This window comes from Staurois parvus, unplaced genomic scaffold (assembly GCF_062004578.1).
Source record: "Staurois parvus isolate SC_StPar_1 unplaced genomic scaffold, SC_StPar_1.0 ptg000938l, whole genome shotgun sequence".
Lineage (NCBI taxonomy): Eukaryota > Metazoa > Chordata > Amphibia > Anura > Ranidae > Staurois > Staurois parvus.
The window spans coordinates 896,291-914,340 of NW_028318734.1; the positions used below are offsets into that span (position 1 = coordinate 896,291).

General features: G+C 44.7%; 1 pseudogene; it reads left to right on the forward strand.

Annotated features, from left to right (window-relative positions):
* LOC149441893 (sodium channel protein type 8 subunit alpha-like) overlaps positions 1 to 5,044 on the forward strand; it is an 84,850-nt pseudogene extending 79,806 nt beyond the window's left edge.
* Positions 5,045 to 18,050: the final 13,006 nt, after the last annotated feature.

Genomic DNA, 18,050 nt, shown 5'->3' on the forward strand with positions numbered 1-18,050 from the left:
CTTAAGTATTTATCTCCCCACCCACAGGAGACATTTTGTCAGCAAATTTTCCCCCATTGCTGACCAAGATTTGACAAGACTTAACTAAGTGGTCATCATTACTTCTCTCATGGTTTGGGAGGAATAGCATACTTATCTGGCTCTTACGTCAGTGAAATGCTACAAATGCTCCCTTTTAATACATTTGCTGAATGCAGCTAAATACCGTATACCAATTTATTGGAAAAAAATAAACCATCACCACTTAACCTATGGTTGTCCAAGATTAATGAACTCCAAACTATGGAGGGAATGATGATGGCGGGAAATTTTATAGAGGAACAAGTTTTCAAAACTCATTTCTTTTGGACCGCATTTACTTAGTGGTGTCCACATCCTTAACGTACTTTTGTTTAATGCTTTGTTATGTTATTGAGTATATTGGCACCGCTTACTTCTGCATGACTGTACAATTGAAAATAGAGAATTAAAAAAAAGTAACACCTGACCTACCTAGATCTATCAACACTGTCACTAACCAAAATTCAAAGCCATTGCAACAATGACCAGTGGCTAAACAGAACATTTCTATGTAAACCAACTGATACAGAACTAGGCATGTGCAAACTAATTTGTGAATCTAAAATTGGAAGAAGATGAAGCAATTATTTTCTTTTTTTTTGCCTAGATACACTTTCTAGATTGGGAGTCCTAGATAGCAACTGCAGCACTGTTAAGAGAGCACATAGATTTGGTCATGAACTTCATAATGCCAATAGCAGCCACAGACCTGAAGGAGTTTTTAAATGTATTTAAACTTTACAAAGTGGATATAATTTGAGTCTACAAAGCTACAAAGGTCTGATTATTCAAGCCAATAGTCTTTGCTTGTTCAACAACAAATCTACAATGTGCCTGTAGCACCCTTTACAAAGAACTTTGAAAGAAGAAAACACATTGTCTACTGGATACTCTGTGGTTCAGTATAAGAACAGATATGACAACACAGTTTAATCTCTACTGAACCAGAATAAGCCCCAAACTATATCTTTCATTTATTCATTAATTACAATTGGTATCAAGCTGTGAAAATATTTTTTTGCAATCTGCACCAATTTCTATTAGTCATCAGAAATGATAGTCCTCAAAGTCCTTGTAAATTCTAGTATATAATTTGTTCAAAATCCCCTTCTCCAGTTTGCCCAAAGAAAGCCTAAATAAAGTGATGCCTGGTTTGGGGGAAAAAAATCAAGGTTATTGTCTAAAAATTTCTAAACTTGCTCCTAGTTAAAATTTGAACCTGTATCTGGGCTATTCACACTAAAGTGCTTGAATATGTTTTCAAAGAATGAGTTGAATTAAAAATGTGAATGTTTCTGCAAGTTATATTATGTACTAAGTGGTCCATTTTCTTCCCTGGGTATGTTTCTGGCTGATTTGATTGAAAAGTACTTTGTGTCCAACACTCTTCAGAGTCATACGTTTGGCTCGTATTGGTCGTATACTTCACTTAATCAAAAAGGAGTGAAAGGAATTTGAACCCTGCTTTGTGCCTTAACCCCTTCCAGTCCGGACGCTTCCCCCCCCCCCCCTTCCAGTCCGGACGCTTCCCCCCCCCCCCCCTTCCAGTCCGGACACTTTCCCCCCCCCCCCCTTCCAGTCCGGACACTTTTCCCCCCCCCCCCCTTCCAGTCCGGACACTTTTCCCCCCCCCCCCCCCTTCCAGTCCGGACACTTTTCCCCCCCCCCCCCTTCCAGTCCGGACACTTTTCCCCCCCCCCCTTCCAGTCCGGACACTTTCCCCCCCCCCCCTTCCAGTCCGGACACTTTCCCCCCCCCCCCCCTTCCAGTCCGGACACTTTCACCCCCTTCCTGTCCAGGGCAATTTTCAGCTTTCAGCGCTATCACACTTTGAATGACAATTGCGCGGTCATGCAACACTGCACCCAAATGAATTTTTTACCATTTTTTTGAGACAGATAAAGCTTTATTTTGGTGGTATTTATTCACCGCTGGGATTTTTATTTTTTTTGCTATGTAAATGAAAAAGTCCAAAAATTTTGAAAAAGTGTTTTTTTTTATAAAATTTTGCAAATAAATATTTCATCATAAATCTTTGCCAAAAATTATTCCAAATTAGTTTATAACCAAAAATTATTTTTACATTTTTTTTTTTTTTTTTTACACACATACTGTCACCCTACCAGTACAGTGTCACCATGGTGACACTGTACTACTTGTGGGGGGTGATTTTTTTCTTTTTTTTTACACACATTGCTTTTACACCCATATAGGATGTAAAAGCAATCATTTCTCTCTCTCTCTGTGCATTCTTGCACTCATTGAGAAGTACTGAGTGAGCTGTGATTGGTCACAGCTTGTCACATGGTACAAGGCTGTTGTGAATAGGCTTGTACCATGTGACCTCTGTGATCATTCACAGATTTCACACGTAGTAAGCAATGTCACAAGTGACATCTTGCTTACTACTTTGCATGTGATCACTGATTGGCCAATCAGTGATCACATGATCGGGACCTCGCACAGAGGTCCCGTCCGACGATCGGTGTTTCACTGTGTCCGGAGGACACAGCGGGCACCGGATCGCGGTGCTGCGCGCTCCCAGGGAGCGCGCACAAACAGGGTGCGGGGAGGCCGTTTGGGCTCCATACAGTGCATACGAAGTTGTTGCTGGCTTTTAGCAGCCATGTCTTCCTATATTTCTGTATAGGAGGCTAATCCCGGAGCTCAGGCAGAAAACGGACAGTCCCCAGAGACGATAGGAGCGGTCGGCTGTCGGCATAACGGTCACCGAGGAGAACAGAGCTGAGCGGGTTCTGATAATTTTGGATCTATATGGGACTCTCCCCCCCTTCATGCTGATGCTAGTCCTGGTGGAATGACTAAGGATGCACCCAGACTGAGGACATCTAGTGGCTGACCTGTAGATGACATCTGCCTGGTTATTACAAGTCCAGAGCACCAGGAGCAGGTCTTAAATGCTCCATGCGCTATATGTGCGCTATCTGGTTAGTGCATCGTTTGTACATTTACAAGTGCACAAAAGTCACCATTATCTCTGACCGAGGATCGCTGTAACATCTGCACTTAATCACCTCTACATTACTCTAAAGACTGAGCTAGTATATGTATTTACATATGTTATTATACCACTTATGGTTTTGATTTATCTGATTGATCCATATTTACTTATTCATATTAGCGCTGCATTTTTTATTTGCTTTATTTGATATTGGGTCACCCGACCCTGCACTGCCACCGTCCGGCCGTTTATATGCAGCGGCCGGTCGGGAAGTGGTTAATGATGTCCTTGCCGGCCACGTTTAATATCGGCCTGCTACTGTTTCTTGTTATGTTTATATTTCAATATTTGGAATGTCGAACTTCGCTTACGTAAAGAAAGAAGCCGGATAGATGACATGTTCAACTTTGAGACTTTTGGCAATAGCACGGTTTATTTCAGATCACTACCTCTGCTGCCTGGGATGGCTTCTTATTATCCATCTTATACCGCCCCCCAGACTGATCCTAAGAAGGAGAACCCAGGAAGTCCAATGCAAGGAGATTGTGGAAACCCCTCTGTAGGAATCTTCTCTCTCAGCTATATCATCATCTCCTCTGTATATTGTTATAATCCTGGAACATTTTAGTGTTACCACAGAAGAGAGCGCAGATCCTCTAAGTGAGGATGACTTGGAAACATTTTATGAAATATGGGAGATATTTGATCCCGATGCCACCCAATTTATCCAGTTCAGTAAACTCTCAGATTTTGCTGATGCCTTGGAGCATCCATTGAGAGTTCCTAAGCCAAACACTATTGAACGTATTGCCATGGAGTTGCCTATGGTGAGTGGTGACAGAATCCATTGTTTAGATATCCTCTTGGCTTTTACTAAACGTGTACTTGGAGAGAGCGGGGAGCTAGATATGTTGCGGCATCAAATGGAAGAGCGCTTTGTAGCTTTCAAAAGCCTAATCACCACCACCACGCTCAGGGCAGAGCCCATCACCACCACGCTCAGGGCAAACAGGAGGATGTATCAGCTGTGGTTATACAGCAGGCCTACAGATGCCATTTAACGAGGTTTTGTTTGTAGAAAACTTTCCTCAACTTAAATGGAAAATGGTGGAATATGGACAGAAAAGGCGGCACCCCTTCTACAGCATCGCTGCCATCATGTAACAGTGTAACTAAACCTGAAAAACGAAAAAACAAGAAAGACTACAAGAAGCTATGAGAGAGAGAGACAAAAATCTGTCAGGGAATCCAAGTGTTGAAAAAAAAAGTTCATATTTCTCATTTGCAATCAAAGATTGTTTACAAATTTAATGATATCAATGCAGATCAGCTATGGAGACACTTATCTGAAGATCAATACCAAACAACCTGCTTATTAGGACATGGTTGCATTTTAAGGCAGCGAATCACCACCTGGTAAAAAGGACAAAAACAAGGAAGTTGTACCGCATGTCTCCCATCAACCAACCAATGCAACTTAGGAGAAATGACCAGAACTGCAAGGCAGAGTCCAATTCCAGGGCAGCCAGATGGAGTTTATTTTTGTGGTGTAAACGTGGTTGAAGAAGAAAGCGGTTTTTGGTCTGGACCAAATTATTACCCAATATCTAGCCACACAGAATGCATGAAATCTCATACTGTACACTCATTTGTTACTAGTTCATTACTCGATTTACTGTTGAAACCAACTTTACACTTCCAGCCGTACCTCTGTGCCAAGACAAACCCTTCCAGCCATACCTCTGTGCCAAGAGAAACCCTTCCAGCCGTACCTCTGTGCCAAGAGAAACCCTTCCAGCCGTACCTCTGTGCCAAGAGAAACCCTTCCAGCCGTACCTCTGTGCCAAGAGAAACCCTTCCAGCCGTACCTCTGTGCCAAGAGAAACCCTTCCAGCCGTACCTCTGTGCCAAGAGAAACCCTTCCAGCCGTACCTCTGTGCCAAGAGAAACCCTTCCAGCCGTACCTCTGTGCCAAGAGACACCCTTCCAGCCATACCTCTGTGCCAAGAGAAACCCTTCTAGCCGTACCTCTGTGCCAAGAGAAATACTTCCTAGTCAACTCCAAATGCAGTGACATAGGTGAGCATTAAACTAAGGAAACTCTGAACGAACAGTTTCTAACTTCATAGCGTGTTTCTATTAATTTCTCTCCATTTACAGCTGAAATAGGATGTATTACATATCAACTCCATACATGTGTACAGGCTACGTTCTAAACAGCACAAAAAGCTGTTCCAACTTAAGAGGATATTATAAATGCTGTAAAATATTTTATATTGACTTTTTGTAAATACGGAAAATGACAAATTAAACAAAATAGCTTGTCATCTTTAGCATTTATTTTCTATTTTTAAAAAATGCCAGAATGCTTTATCTCAGATAATACACCAATAGGATGAGTGGTCTATTCTCATTCCAGTGTGCAATAAGTACTGACCACTTCTATGCAACATTCGGCTAACCTTCATACAAGTATATTTAACCACTTGCCGACCAGTCACTGTAGAAATACGGCGGCAGGTCGGCACGGCTGGGCAAAAGCAGGTTTTAAAACGTGCGTTTGCAAAACAGGTAAGGGGCGCTGCCGCCCTACCTGCACCGCCGATCCCGGCCGCGGGTGTCAGTCGCCGGGTAACGGCTGTGTCCTGCAGATTAGCGGCAATCACTGTCAGAGCAGGGCTGCAGTAGCTCTGCTTTGTCAGTTCCCTGACAGCTCCTGACGCTGATCAGGACGGAAGAGTTTAGCTCTCCGGATCAACACCCCCGCCCCCTAGTAAAACACTCCCCTCACACAGTTAACCCTTTCAGTGAATAAAAAGTTAACCCCTTCCTCCCCAGTGCCATTAGTACAGTGTCAGTGTTTTTTTTTTTGCACTGATCACTGTATTGGTGTCACTGGGGATGTCAGTGACCCCAAGTCAGTTCCCCCCCAGTGTCAGAATGTCCGCCGCAGTCCGGCAGTCCTGCCATAAGTCGCTGATCGCCGCCATTACTATAAAAAAAAAAAATTAAAAATCCGAGTATCTTTGCCATTTGTAAACACTATAACTTTCACGTAAACCAATTTACACGTATTGGGGGTTTTTTTTTTTTTTTTTAAGCAAAGACGTGTCGCAGAATGCATTTTGGCCAAAATTTATGACTAAATTTGATTTTTACATTTTTTTTACTGGACATGTTTTATAACAAAAAGTCCAAAAATATTGTTTTTTTTTCTCAAAATAGTCAGCTTTTCTTTATAGCGCAAAAAATAAAAACACCGCACAGGCGATCAAATACCACCGAAAGAAAGCTCTATTTGTGTGAAAAAAAGGACATACATTTCATTTATGTACCGTATCGCATGACCGCGCAATTGTCCATTATACTAGTGCAGTGCTGTATAGCAAAAAATATGGCGTAAATTGCAGTATCTATACCATAGTTTGTAGACGCTATAACTTTCACACAAAAGCAATCAATATACACTTATTGGGATTTTTTTTACCAAAAACATGGAGCATTATACATTTTGGCCTAAATTTATAACTAACTTTCAGTTTACTATATATTTTTTATAGCTGAATGTAAAAAATATTGATTTTCTTCAAAAATTTTGGTCTGTTTATAGTGAAAAATAAAAAGCGCACAGGTGATCAAATACCACCGAAAGAAAGCTCTATTTGTGTGAACAAAAGGAAGTAAATTTTCTTTGGGCGCAGAATTGCATGACCGCGCAATTATCAGTTGAATTAGTGCAGCACCGAGTAGCAAAAAGAGGCGTGGTCATTAAGGGGGGTAAATCCTCAGGAGGGCGAGCGGTTAAGCTGTGACAAGGCCAAGTTGTTTTTCTATAGCCGCTTGCAACACATTGCTGAGGCTGGTGAGATCACAAAGCTACAATTTTGTAGGGTTTCAAACTTCATTTTTAATGAAAAGGGTCAGTCTACCCAAAAACAGATGTTTCAGTTAAAGTTGGCACCGGATCAAACAATGGCATCTTCGGTCTCTAAGGGTCGGCTGCTATGTAATCTGCTAACTAGAGGTCTGGGTACAGTCTTAATGACAAACTCCGTATCACTTCCACATCTCTCCAGACGTTCTATACGACATCATATTCAGCAACATGGAATTACCAATAGTACCATGAACGAAAGAGGCAGGGAAGCTCATTGTAAAACCGTAAAAAAAAAAAATTTAAATATGCAATTTTGCCACTCACAAATAACACGTACGAGCCCTTGTACACATATAAATACTGGTCCCACGAGACGATCTGGTCCACTTCCTGGTATCAGACCGCGTGGGGATGTCACGAATGTAAGCTCTGCTATGGTGTTAGAAATATGAAGGGCCTTCAAAAAAAATTCAGGAAATCAGATGTGTAATTTATACCCCTAGAATGCCTGAATGTGCTACTTGGATGTTAGGCCTCTATGTGGCCAGGCTGTGGAAAAGTCTCACATATATGGTATGGCCATACGCAGGAGTAGCAGAATGGATTTTGGGGTGCAATTCTTAGAATGTCCATGCTCTTTGCCAGAAAGATCTTATAAATTGAAAACTTTGTGTAAAAATAATCTTTTCATTTTCTTGCCACATTTTCAAAAAACTAACTTGTTCAAAAGACTCATTATGCCTCAGAATATACATTGCGGTGTTTGCCTTCCAAAAACGTGGTCATTGTGGGCGTCTCCATTGTCCTGGTGCTACAGGGCCTTCAAAACTTGTGATAAGTGGTCAGGATGCTGGATGTGTAATTTATACCCCTGAAATGCCTGAAGGTGTTCCTTGGATTTTGGGCCTCTCTATGTAACTAGGCTGTAAAAAGAAAAAAAGGCCCGCACATATGTTGTCTGCACATGCTCTGTTTGGTGTGTTTTGCTATAAAGTTATTTTTTTTCTTGGGAGATGCACAGCGGCAATCAGTGCTGTCCAGAAAGGTCAGGGGTCATCTTAGATTGTAAGCTCCAAGGAGCAGGGCCCTCCTAACCCTCTTGTATTGAACTAAATTGTCTCCTGTTATACTGTAAAGCGCTGAGTGAACTGTTGCCGATATAAAAACTGAATAATAACAATAAATAATAATGCAGCCTCATAGGACAGTCAGAAGAATTAAAACTCCTCCTACAAGATTAACCAGTGCTCGGCTGGACACTGATAGAAATCACAAAAAACCTATATACTGTTGATGAAAAAGGTATTTAGCAGTTTATAGTTACTAAAATAATTGTATTTCCATGTTATGTGTACTGTGGGAGAGCACATATAATAAAGGCAGGGTTGTGGGTTTAGTAACACTTTAAATAACCTGCAATTCTGTACAATATTTCTGTTATCACTAAAATATTTTTTTTTTATATATTTCACGATAAAACATGCCTGGTCCCTCCCTCTCAAATTGCAGCCTGGTGAAAAACAGCTGTCTGCTGTTCAATATTTCTAGTTTGTCTCTGAAATATATATTTTTTTTATGTTATAAAAAAACCTGCATGGTTTCACACTCGAAAACTGGGGCCTACCAAAACCTCCTGACGTTCACTGTGCATCGGGTCTGTACAAATTTCTGGCTTTTATCCTTGAAATAATACTCATTCATGATAAAACCCACCAACTCGCCCTCTTAAAATTGGAAACTACTAAAGCTGCTGACATTGTGCATCAAAGCTGTACAATAAATCTGATTTTTTTTCTGAAAAAAATACGCTAACTTTTTTTTGTGGATAAAACCTGCCAGGCCCATCCCTCGTATATGTTTGCAGTGTATAGACTGTACAATATTTCTGGCTGTTTTCTGTGAAATACAAAATGTTATGTTATGATAAAATCTCCCCGTTATTTTTCCTCTGAAATTAGAGCCTACTAAACCTGCCAGTTTTATGTGATGGTCTGCACAATATTTCTGGCTGTTGTCTCTGAAATAATGCACTTTACATCACGATGAAGCCTGGCCTCTCCCTCCTATAATGCAGCCTAATCAAACTAATCATATGCTTCCCATCCCTTGTACTATAGGTTCGGGTATTGTCTCTGAAATATAGCACTCTAAAGGCTCATGTACACTGCAGCTGATAAACACACGTTTGAGATGTTCTGCGTTTTTTTCAGCAGCCCCTGAACTCTCCCTAATGGATTTCCTATGTGTCCATGTACACAGCTTCGTTTACAGGCATTGGAGTTTACCGTTTTTTTGAACCCAGAAAACTTGCGTTCAGCAGTCGATTTTATCAGCGTTTCAAACGCAAAACGCTTGTAAAAGCAGCTAAACGCGGCAAATTGTGTTTACAAGCGCTCAAGGTTGAAATTTTTTTTTTTTTTTTTTTTTTTTTTTTTTTAACTCTTCTAGTTCCTGATGCTGTCCAGAGCCTTTTTTTCCCCCCATCATGAAAATGCATGCAAAGCGTTTTGAAGGTACTCAGATGGACAAAACACTGAACACAGGATGTTCCTACCAAGCTTGTCACACATTGTAATGACCAATTCACACCTCAGACCTCTCCCACCCTTGGAAACAAAAAAGATATGTTAATGACCATTCACACCTCAGACCTCTCCCACCCTTGGAAACAAAAAAGATATGTTAATGACCATTCACACCTCAAATTCCTCATGAAGACCCCCTGCCAGGTGACCTTAATGACTCCCTCCACCAGTTACTTTTCCCACTCTTGGAAATAAAAGAAATGTTAATGAGCAACTCGCACCTAAACTAATCTCCACACATACTTCTGTCTCTACTTCTACTCTGTATTTCTCTTTAACAGTCTGAAATAGTTCATAATTTACCACTTTTCAGTACATTCTGGGCATTTGGGAGGATACAGCAGTCAGTTTCCATCGTTCAGAAGTGTCCCGTGTACATGGGGCCTAACTTATTTTAAAGTCTCATCTGTGAAACGCGGGTTTGTTAGACATGCATTTCTGCTATTCTGTCTCTCAGTGTTACAATACAATTTTCAGATCGATCATTTCTTTGTGAGGGGCAAACATTCAACATCAGCCAGGGAACAAATACACATTTCCTTCACTGTATATGAAATGCCTCCAAATGTAATGTCCTGTTGGGTCAGAAATCAAAATCTTCAAGTCACCTCCCAACTATGTGATATAAAAGATTGGTGTTTTCCCATGTTATCCACATAAAAGGTCCCATAAAAAAAAAAAAAAGAAAAAAAAAAAAAAAAAAAGAACCTTCGTGTTTTTATATTTGTTTTCGTATTGGTACACATTCACGACAATGCGAAGCTCCCAAAGTCCTTTGTTTGACCATCCCCCATTATCCCTTGGTGCCATAGATTTCATTAGGATTTGGATTAACGTTTGCAATTTTTTTGGACCTTGCAAGGAGTCCGATGGATGGCCTACGGACCGAACAGACCAGTTCGCTCATCTCCACTAGTGCAATGGAAAGATTTTGGAGATTGAACTTTGGATTCAACTTGAGAATTTCAATTGAAGCTTTTGAAGACTGTCAAAAAAATAAAAATCTACAAAAACATCACTGGTATCCAGACCAAAAAACACCTGTCAGCCTAACACTGTGGTCTCAGAACTGTGGCTCTTTGCTTGACGATCTCGCCCTCTGGGTACTTTTCCTCTCCCTGACACCAAGGAGGCTACATTTCTTACACTGGCACCAACAGTGGGGAACCATTCCTCTGACACCAACGGGGCATATTTCCTTCCACTGACACCAATGATGGAGCACAAATCCTCCCACTGAGGAACAATTAGGCACTATCCCTACAACGGACACCAACGGTGGGGAACTGATCATGCCACGGGCACCAACGGTGGGGAACTGATCATGCCACTGACACCAACGGTGGGGAACTGATCATGCCACTGACACCAACGGTGGGGAACTGATCATGCCACTGACACCAACGGTGGGGAACTGATCATGCCACTGACACCAACGGTGGGGAACTGATCATGCCACTGACACCAACGGTGGGGAACTGATCATGCCACTGACACCAACGGTGGGGAACTGATCATGCCACTGACACCGACGGGGCACTATTCCTCCCACTGACACCGACGGGGCACTATTCCTCCCACTGACACCGACGGGGCACTATTCCTCCCACTGACACCGACGGGGCACTATTCCTCCCACTGACACCGACGGGGCACTATTCCTCCCACTGACACCGACGGGGCACTATTCCTCCCACTGACACCGACGGGCACTATTCCTCCCACTGATACCAATGATGGGGCACTATTCCTCCCACTGACACCAATGATGGAGCACTATTCCTCCCACTGACACCAATGATGGAGCACTATTCCTCCCACTGATACCAATGATGGGGCACTATTCCTCCCACTGACACCAATGATGGGGCACTATTCCTCCCACTGACACCAATGATGGGGCACTATTCCTCCCACTGACACCAATGATGGGGCACTATTCCTCCCACTGACACCAATGATGGGGCACTATTCCTCCCACTGACACCAATGATGGGGCACTATTCCTCCCACTGACACCAATGATGGGGCACTATTCCTCCCACTGACACCAATGATGGGGCACTATTCCTCCCACTGACACCAATGATGGGGCACTATTCCTCCCACTGACACCAATGATGGGGCACTATTCCTCCCACTGACACCAATGATTTTTTTTTTTTGTTACTCCCATTTTCACTGGGACATTTTCTACTCTCCCACTGGCCACTCCAATCCCCCTAAAGTCTAAAGGACAGTACACCGGCTCTTCGTTTATTATGTTTGGAGACCCCCTGGCCTAACAAAACATCTGATTACAGATATCATTTGTGATTAGGAAAGGTAGAGCTCCGGTGCTTTTGTAAACAGGCAAACCTTACGCTATTCCCTCCTTTCCAAAAAGAATAAAAGTTTTTTCTTCCTTTTTGGTACTTTGTACTCTATGGGTATTTCTTAGTTTTGGCAATTTATTTTTTTATTTGTTCTGCAAATATTTAAAATTTTGCTTCAAAGAAAAATCAGGTTTGCAAAAAAAAATACCTTGATTCAGACTGAACATAAAATATAATATATAAATATAATATATAAAAAAATAAATATATTACATTTTTTATAGATAATATATTGTATATTTTAATTTTTTACGTTTGTGTCTGCACCTGCACATTTACATGCGTGTAAGGTGTTTTCTGCTGCAGAGAAATGCATTATGTTGTACTTTTTCAAACGCACGAGAGCACTGCGAAGGTGTAAACTGGAACACATTCATTTTACTTGTGTTCTTTCAGCATTTATGCCGAGTCTCAAACCCCCCCCCCCCAACCGGGTGAGAAGCCCCTCTCCTCCCGAGCGATGAGCTTTCAGCTTTTCGTGCCAGACTAATCTTCATAGAAACGCAGTCCAGATGCGTTTTTGAATGCAAGTTTGTTTTTGGCATTTTTATGCTTTTGACACGTTTGCGACGTATTGATGCTTTCTGGTTAATTTTTTTTCTCCGTCATTTTAAATAGGGACATGTGCATTCCAGCGTGTTTTTCATGCGTTTTATTACAGCTCTGTGCAGGAAAAATTAATCCAGTTTTTTTTATTCTGCAGCTGCAAGCACTGATGTGAACTAGAACATAAAACCTACTTTATATGCGTTTTGGATGCAGAAAAAAAAACTGAAATGCATGTGGTGTGAACTGGCCTCCAATTTTTGAATAGACGGAAAATAAAGTTTTCCAAAAATAAAATGCTCCTGACTGCATGTGGTTACACGAGCCTATAAACGCAGGACGAATGACCGCGCAAAAAAAAATGCACACGGAGATCAAATGAATGTGTTTTAAATGTATAAACAACCATTGCGGTGCTTTCACGTGCGTAAAAAAAAAAAAAAAAAAAGATTGCACACGGACATCAAATGAATGTATTTCAATGTTTTTACGCCATTGCGGTGCTTTCACGTGTACGAAAAAAAAAAAATGGAGATTGCACGCTGAGATCAAAATGAATCAATTTCTAAGTTTTTACGCCATTGCAGTGCTTTCACATGCGTTAATGAAAAGATTGCACACTGACATCAAATGAATGTATTTCAATGTTTTTACGCCATTGCAGTGCTTTCATGTGCATTAAAAAAAAAATGAAAATTGCACATGGAGATCAAAATGAATGCATTTCAATGTTTTTCCGCCATTGCGGTGCTTTCACGTGCGTAAAAAAAAAAAAAAGAAAAAGAAAAAGATTGCACACAGATAAAATGAATGTATTTCAAACTTTTTACGCCTTAGCGGTGCTTTCATGTGCGCAAAAAAAAAAATGAAAAGATTGCACACGGAGATTAATCAATTTTAAGGTTTTTCACCATTGCGGTGCTTTCACATGCGTTAAGAATGAAGATTACACATGGAGATCAAATGAATGTATTTCAATGTTTTTACGCCATTGCGGTGCTTTCACATGCGTGTAAAAAAAAACAAAAACAAAACAAAGCACAGCATGCTACATATTTTTCCCTTCCAGAACGCACCATAAGGGCCAGTTCACACTATGCCCTGATATGAATCTCACAAAAAGGCGCTGTGCGTTCCTGCGCGGTTCATATGCGGTGCGATTTCATGCCCATTCATTTGAATAGGATGAAAACCGCACTGCGCTAAAAAAGTGCACGCACAACTTTTATATAAAACGCATTGCAGGACAACTAACCGACCTCCGCCGCAAACCGCAGGGGCATTGCGACCGGAATGGGAATGTGACTCTCCCGCACCTCATACCAGTGTGAAGGAGCACAAACGCTCAGGAAGGTTGGTGTCCATTTTGACTCACATAAAAAAATTTAGAAACAAGAGCGCAATGCGGCGATAAACATACAGCCCCGCCCCCTGCCAGAGATCGCACTGATGGCTGCCCGCCAGGTGAAGTGCTGCCATCTTCTATGTGTCCCGCAGGCCGTGTGGAAGATTGGAGATCACCGCACTGTGTGGAGGAGCCCTCAGGACTTGTTCATATTGCGTGAAAAATCCCGCTCGGCGTCCCCACCACCCACAAACAAGGTGCACCCCGTCTCCAGGGGCACCACCACCATTCATCATGGAACCCCAATGAACAAAGCACGGATTTAAAACATACAAAAAAGTGGGTTAATCTACATCTGTGCCATGTCCGTGTGTACGTCGGCCTGAACACCCCCCTCATACATCTCCTACGCCATGTCCGTCGGCCTGAGCACCCCCCTCATACATCCCATGCACCATGTCTGAGTGTACGTCATTATGAACCTCCCTCATACATTTGTGTGCTGTCCGTGTGTACATCATTCTGAACACCCCCCTCATACATCTCCTGCGCCATGTCCGTGTGTACGTCATTCTGAACACCCTCCTCATACATCTGTGTGCTGTCCGTGTGTACGTCGGCCTGAAAACCCCCCTCGTACATCTCCTGCGCCATGTCAGTGTGTACGTCATTCTGAACACCCTCCTCATACATCTGTGTGCTGTCCGTGTGTACGTCGGCCTGAACACCCCCCTCATACATTTCCTGCGCCATGTCCGTGTGTACGTCATTCTGAACACCCCCCTCATACATCTGCGCCATGTCCGTGTGTACGTCATTCTGAACACCCCCCTCATGCATCTCCTGCCCCATGTCCGTGTGTACGTCGGCCTGAACACCCCCCTCATGCATCTCCTGCGCCATGTCCGTGTGTACGTCGGCCTGAACACCCCCCTCATGCATCTCCTGCGCCATGTCCGTGTGTACGTCGGCCTGAACACCCCCCTCATGCATCTCCTGCGCCATGTCCGTGTGTACGTCGGCCTGAACACCCCCCTCATGCATCTCCTGCGCCATGTCCGTGTGTACGTCGGCCTGAACACCCCCCTCATGCATCTCCTGCGCCATGTCCGTGTGTACGTCGGCCTGAACACCCTCCTCATGCATCTCCTGCGCCATGTCCGTGTGTACGTCGGCCTGAACACCCCCCTCATACATCTGTGTGATCTCCGTGTGTACATCGGCCTGAACACCCCCCTCATACATCTGTGTGATCTCCGTGTGTACATCGGCCTGAACACCTCCCCCATGCATGTCCTGCGCCATGTCCGTGTGTACGTCAGCCTGAACACCTCCCCCGTACATGTCCTGCGCCATGTCCGTGTGTACATCGGCCTGAACACCCCCCTCATGCATCTCCTGCGCCATGTTCGTGTGTACATCAGCCTGAACACCCCCCTCATACATCTGTGTGATCTCCGTGTGTACATCGGCCTGAACACCCCCCTCATACATCTGTGTGATCTCCGTGTGTACATTGGCCTGAACACCTCCCTCATGCATCTCCTGCGCCATGTCCGTGGGTACGTCGGCCTGAACACCCCCCTCATGCGTCTCCTGCGCCATGTCCGTGGGTACGTCGGCCTGAACACCCCCCTCATGCGTCTCCTGCGCCATGTCCGTGGGTACGTCGGCCTGAACACCCCCCTCATGCGTCCCCTGCGCCATGTCCGTGGGTACGTCGGCCTGAACACCCCCCTCATGCGTCCCCTGCGCCATGTCCGTGGGTACGTCGGCCTGAACACCCCCCTCATGCGTCCCCTGCGCCATGTCCGTGGGTACGTCGGCCTGAACACCCCCCTCATGCGTCCCCTGCGCCATGTCCGTGGGTACGTCGGCCTGAACACCCCCCTCATGCGTCCCCTGCGCCATGTCCGTGGGTACGTCGGCCTGACCATCCCCCTCATGCATCTCCTGCGCCATGTCAGTCGGCCTGAACACCCCCCTCATGCATCTGTGTGATCTCCGTGTGTACGTGGGCCTGAACACCCCCCTCGTGCATCTCCTGCGCCACGTCCGTGTGTACGTGGGCCTGAACACCCCCCTTGTGCATCTCCTGCGCCACGTCCGTGTGTACGTGGGCCTGAACACCCCCCTCGTGCATCTCCTGCGCCACGTCCGTGTGTACGTCGGCCTGAACATCCCCTTCATACATCTGTGTGATCTCCGTGTGTACGTCGGCATGAACACCCCCCTCATACACCTCCTGCGCCATGTCCGTGTGTACGTAGGCCTGAACACCCCTCTAATACATCTCCTGCGTGATATCCGTGTGTACGTCTGCCTGAACACCCCCCTCATGCATCTCCTGCGCCATGTCCGTGTGTACGTGGGCCTGAACACCCCCCTCGTGCATCTCCTGCTCCATGTCCGTGTGTACGTCGGCCTGAACACCCCCCTCGTGCATCTCCTGCGCCACGCACGTGTGTACGTCGGCCTGAACACCCCCCTCGTGCATCTCCTGCGCCACGTCCGTGTGTACGTGGGCCTGAACACCCCCCTCGTGCATCTCCTGCGCCACGTCCGTGTGTACGTGGGCCTGAACACCCCCCTCGTGCATCTCCTGCGCCACGTCCGTGTGTACGTGGGCCTGAACACCCCCCTCGTGCATCTCCTGCGCCACGTCCGTGTGTACGTCGGCCTGAACACCCCCTTCATACATCTGTGTGATCTCCGTGTGTACGTCGGCCTGAACACCCCCCTCGTGCATCTCCTGCGCCACGTACGTGTGTACGTCGGCCTGAACACCCCCTTCATACATCTGTGTGATCTCCGTGTGTACGTCGGCATGAACACCCCCCTCATACACCTCCTGCGCCATGTCCGTGTGTACGTAGGCCTGAACACCCCTCTAATACATCTCCTGCGTGATATCCGTGTGTACGTCTGCCTGAACACCCCCCTCGTGCATCTCCTGCGCCATGTCCGTGTGTACGTGGGCCTGAACACCCCCCTCGTGCATCTCCTGCGCCATGTCCGTGTGTACGTGGGCCTGAACACCCCCCTCGTGCATCTCCTGCGCCACGCACGTGTGTACGGCGGCCTGAACACCCCCTTCATACATCTGTGTGATCTCCGTGTGTACGTCGGCCTGAACACCCCTCTCATACACCTCCTGCGCCATGTCCGTGTGTACATTGGCCTGAACACCTCCCTCATACATCTCCTGCGTGATATCTGTGTGTACATTTGCCTGACCACCCCCCTCATACACCTCCTGCGCCATGTCCATGTGTACGTAGGCCTGAACACCCCCCTCATACATCTGTGTGATCTCCGTGTGTACATCGTTCTGAACACCCCCCTTATACACCTCCTGTGCCATGTCCATGTGTACGTAGGCCTGAACACCCCCCTCATACATCTGTGTAATATCCGTGTATACGTCATTCTGAACACCCCCCTCATACATCTGTGTAATATCCGTGTATATGTCGTTCTGAACACCCCCCTCATACATCTCCTGTGCGATATCCGTGTGTACGTCATTCTGAACACCCCCCTCATACATTGTCTGTGTGATGTCCGTGTGTAGGCTAGACTGAGCACCCCCCTCACATAACAATCCTCCCTATATCTCCTCCATCCTCTATAATACACTTCTTTCAAAGAGATCCTCTCTCCTCCATCCACCTCCTCTATCCTACAGGCCGCAAATTTCCTGTCTATAGCAACAGAGAGGATTCTAATCCTCCATCTCGATTCATCACCATCCCTCCCGCCCTTCCTCTCCCTGCCATGTCTCTACACACACTACTTCCCCTCCCAGCATCCCCTGCCTTTTTTATCACCTCCTACAACACTGAAGGACCAGTTGTCCTCTATCGGAGTTTCGGATGGCGGCGGCCATTTTTCGGTAGACAAGAATGCATTGATTGTTTATGGCAAAATTCTAATACACTAGAGAACAAACCTTCTTCCTGTGATGTGTCTCCAGATGGGCGCCGCCATGTTATAGAGCACAAACAAGCCATGACACCCTCACAATACAAATAAACAGATCTATCTATGTATATATTAATTAACATATATGTATATATATATTAATATATATTAACATATATATTTTATACATGTATGCACACACAGAGAGATACAATGGATATATAAAATCTTCGCACCCCTGTTAAAATGTCAGGTTTCTGTGATATAAAAAAATGAGACAAAGATAAATCATTTCAGAACTTTTTCCACCTTTAATGTTAACTATAAACTGTACAACTCAGTTGAACAATAAACTGAAATCTTTTAGGTGGAAGGA